This window comes from Acomys minous (genome assembly GCF_964271855.1).
Source record: "Acomys minous genome assembly, chromosome: 3".
In the NCBI taxonomy this organism is placed as follows: domain Eukaryota; kingdom Metazoa; phylum Chordata; class Mammalia; order Rodentia; family Muridae; genus Acomys; species Acomys minous.
Genome location: NC_140485.1, coordinates 82,680,708 through 82,685,611, shown reverse-complemented (window position 1 = coordinate 82,685,611; position 4,904 = coordinate 82,680,708).

Here is a 4,904-nt window from a genome sequence, read left to right as displayed (position 1 = left end):
ATGACTCCTGAGTTCTCCTCTGACCTCCACATGCCACGGCACATACGCACATACACAAATGCACATACTAAGTAAAATAAATAAGTTTATAACCATCACAGGCTGGTGAGATGCTCGGCTGATAAAGGCACTCAGTACCAAACCTAAAGACCCAAGTTTCACCCCTGGGACCTACACGGTGGGAAAAAAGAGCTGACTCTGCTGTCCACTGACCACAATACATGTGCACCCACACATGTACACACAGGCCACACACGAAACGATAAAATGTAATTAAAATCTTTTTGTTCTTTAAGACAGCCCTGGCTGAACTGGAACTCGCTCTGTAGATCAGGCTGTCCTGAAACTCGCTCAGTAGACCAGGCTAGCCTGGAACTCAGAGATCAGCCTGCTTCTGCCTCCCATGTACTTAGATTAAAAGCGTGAGCCACCACAGCTAGCTAATAAAAGAAATTTAAAACAGATTCAAAAGGCAACTCAAGGACAATTTTTAAGGTTTGAGGAAAAAAAAAAACAACAACAACAGTACAGGCAAATGAGAAAAAAATACAGGCGCTGTGGGCCATATGGCCATTGACCCTTTTAAGGCTGCTTACATAATACAAATGCTTGTCCCAAGGTTACATATACAAGGCTTTTCTCACATGTGCTGTGGTCCTCGAGAGGATCCTGGTCCTCTACAAACCAGCTTCTTGGGCTTTTTAGTCCATGATGTGGCTGCTTTGGCAGTCTGGTTCTCTAAAGACTTAGTTTCCTTTCTTTCCTAACTCGTTGTGTGTGTGTGTGTGTGTGTGTGTGTGTGTGTGTGTGTGTGTGTGCGCGCGCGCGCGCTGTGGCACATGTGTGACAATCAAGGACAGACTGAGGGGCAGTCTCACCTTCTGCCACGTGGGCTCCAGGCACTCAGGTTGTCATGCTTGGCAGTGGGACCCTTTATCCATGGAGCCATCTCACTTGCCCCAACTGCAGTAGCCCTGGCTGTTCTGGAACTGGCTTTGTAGACCAGGCTACCCTTGACCTCACAGGACCTGCCTGCCTCTGCCTCCCAAGTGCTGGGATTACAGGCGTGCGCCACCACCAGCTGACCACTCTGGTTTCTTGTTGTTTGAACCCTCATTGGTCTCACATACTAAAACCATAATCAAGGGAGCAGAGCAGAGCAGGCTTAACGTTTCCAAGGCCCCAGGCTCCATTCCCAGGACCAAAAACCAAACACACCCACAGACGTACCTGCAACACTTTTTGGGCATTGCTGTCATGGTACCACCAGGCTGGAGCCTGTAATCCCTAATTCTCCATCTCACCTCTTAGCTTCCTGAGTGGCTGCAGACACACACTGTGCCTGGTTATACTTTTCAGTGTGTCCTTAGCTCTGCTTTAGGGTTTGGCTCTCTTACCCAAGACCGCAGCCTAACAGCTGTCAGGAGGACCAGGCATTGGCAAAGCCATGTGTCTGATGGGATCTCAGCCCCACATCATTTGATCCATCTCAGAGATTTTATAGGCTTTTCTCCCCCTCAAAAATCTTTAAAATACTTTGATGTGGGCCCTAGAGTGCTTTGCTTCAGCCAGAGAAAAGCTTTTAAGTGCGTTTGTACCCATGTATAGGCCAATATAGCCTTAGCTTTGCCTGAAGCTTTTTTGATGAATTGTTAGGTTTTACTATGCTTAGCACCCTGTTAAGTTTTGTTTTGTTTTTCTGGTGTTAGGACTACAACCCAGGGCTTTGCCCTGCTAGGTAAACTCTACCACTGAACAACACTCCAGCCCATTCATCTTGGGGCTGTGGTGTGTGTGTGTGTGTGTGTGTGTGTGTGTGTGTGTGTGTGTGTGTGTGTGTGTGTGTGTGCAAAACATGTAGAATTGGGCTGGAGAGATGGCTCAGTGGTTAAGAGCACCGCTTGCTCTTCCAAAGGTCCTGAGTTCTATTCCCAGAAACTACATGGTGGCTCACTACCATCTATAATGTGACCTGATGCCCTCTTCTGGTCTGCAGGTGTACATGCACGCAGAATACTGTATACATAATAAATAAATAAATAAATCTTTTTTAAAAAAACCATGTAGAATCCAATTGATATCTGATGCTTTCTCAATTGCTTTTTACATATTAAAACAGCATCTCTTGCTAAACGTGTAGGTTGCCAGTTGGTGTAGTCTAAGTAACCATCTGGCTTTAACTCACTCTTCCCCTCCCATCCACCCTCCCCCCACATCCAACTAGCTATGTAACACAGGCAGGCCTTGAACTTGGGATTCTCCTACCTTAACCCCCTCAGTAGCTAGGATTACAAGCCTGTGCGTCTAGGCCTAATTGTGTGTGTGTGTGTGTGTGTGTGTGTGTGTGTGTGTGTGTGTGTGTGTCTTTTTTTTCCTTCCTTCCTTCCTTCTTTCCTTCCTTCCTTTCTTTCTTTCTTTCTATTTTTCTCTTTCTTGTTTGAATCATAGTTTTGCATAACTGTTGTGTGACAAAACTTTTCCTGGGGAGATGTGACATATATATCTGCTCACCCCAGATAGGGAAACCCATGACAGATACCAGCAAAGTATGGATACCACCAAAGCCCAACTTAGTGAGCCATAAATTTTGTTGGGGTTACTTACTGGAGCGTGGGTGAGCAATTACAGAAGAAATGACTCAAAGACAGCTGCATCACCAGGGCCCACACCAGCTTGGGTGACAGCTCACAAAGCTGGCGACCTAGAGCTCACTGCACAGGCTGCGGACAGTTCAACAGGTTGGAAAGTGTCTTGCATGAGCCTCGGTTGATCTAAGGTTCTTCTAGGCAGCTCAGCTGCTTTCTGCTTCTTCCGAGTGGGTAGCTGGTCTCATCTCAAGGGTCTTCTTTGCAGCTTCACTCCTCTGAGAGGGGCTCTCAGGCTTTATTGCTTACTTTGGCAGGGAGGGGGGGGCCTCATCAATCTCATCAGTTTCAGGGACTTCCGGAATATATGCTAAGTAACCTACACCCTAGCCACTGCCTCCTCCTCTTCTTCCTCATCCTCCATTTATTTTGAGACAAGGTATCATTCTGACCCTGAACTTTTCCTTCTCTTGCCTCAGCCTCCTTAGTGTTTGTTTGTTTGTTTGTTTGTTTGTTTGTTTTAGAGACAGGGTCTCAGCATGTAGCTGTGGTTGTCCTAGAACTCACTTATATAGACCAGGCTGGCCTGGAACCACAGAGACTCACCTGTCTCTGCCTCCCAAGCACTAGGATTAAAGGCATATGCCATCACACCTGGCCCCTCAGCCTCCTTAGTAGATGGAATTGCAGGCCGATGCCACCAAACATGATTTAAATCAAGCTTTGAGGGTTGGGGTGGAACTCAATGACAGGCCATTTATTTAATGAGGCCATTTTTACTCTCCAGCATTGCTTTTAAAAATTAGAAACAGGGGCTGGAGAGATGACTCAGAGGTTAAGAACACTGGCTGCTCTTCCAGAGGTCCTGAGTTCAATTCCGAGCAACCACATGGTGGCTCACAACCATCTATAATGAGATCTAGTGCCCTCTTCTGGTGTGCAGGTGTACATGCAACCCGAACACTGTATATGTAATAAATAAATCTTAAAAAAAAAAAAAAAAAAGCCGGACCTGGTAGCACATGCCTTTAATCCTAGTACTCTGGAGGCAGAGGCAGGTGGATCACTGTGAGTTCGAGGCCAGCCTGGTCTACAAAGGGAGTCCAGGACAGCCAGGACTACAAGAGAAATCCTGTCTTGAAAAAAACAACAACAACAAAAACAAAAACAAAAAAAGAAAAAGAAACATTTGCTTGGGTGGTATGTGAGCAGAGATCCAAGGAAAGCAGGGCACTCTCCGTGCAGATACCTGAGGAAGAGGAGATACAGGAAGAGCAACAAATGTGTGCAAAGGCCTGAAGACCCCAGGTAGGAGTTTGCCAGGGTAGGAGCTTGGCTTGTGCAAGCAACCGAGCAGAGCCAGGATAGCTGGGGTCAATCTGAGTGAAAGACTTGAAAGAGATGTGGTCAAAAGGTAAAGGGGCCCAAACTCAACGCAGACCTGACTGTCTTGTAATTTTTTTTCTTCTTTCTTTTCTTGAGATAGGATTTCACTCTGTACCATAGCTGGCCTTTAAACTAAATCTTCTGCCTTAGCTTCCACAATGCTGGGGTCACAGGTGTGAGCCACCATGCCTCTCTGGCTTTGTATTTCCACCGCTGTCTAACAAACCATCTTTTTGTTTTGTTTTTTTGTTTTTGTTTTTTTTTTTCGAGACAAGGTTTCTCTGTGTAGCCTTGGCTGTCCTGGACTAACTTTGTAGACCAGGCTGGCCTCGAACTTACAATGATCCGCCTGCCTCTGCCTCCTGAGTGCTCAGATTAAAGGCGTGCGCCACCACGCCCAGCTCTAACAAACCATCTTATACCCTGGTAGCTGGAGACAAATCCACTGCATTCTCTATAAGATTCTGTGGGTTTTCGGGACTTGGTTGGATGGCCAAGTGAGAGCTGGGATATCTAAGGTGACTTATTCACATGACACTGCCCAGTGCCGTAGGTGGGACCAGCTGGGACCTGGGAATCTAGGCTGTGACCTGGTGCATCCACCTGAGGCCACTCCATGTGACCTGGCTTCTCAGTCTGGTAGACCAGGCTGGCCTCGAACTCACAGCAATCCGCCTGCCTCTGCCTCCCAAGTGCTGGGATTAAAGGCATGCACCACCACACTTGGCTTCAGCACCTCTATTTTTAATTTGTAAAGGTTATTTATTTTATATGTATCATGTTTTGCCTGCAGGTATATATGTGCCTTACCTTGTGTCCTTAGAGGTCAGAAGAAGGTGTCAGATCACCTGAAACCGGAGTTATAGATGGCCGTGAGTCACCCTCTGGGTACTTGGAACTAAATCTGGGTCCTCTGCAAAAGCATCAAGTGTT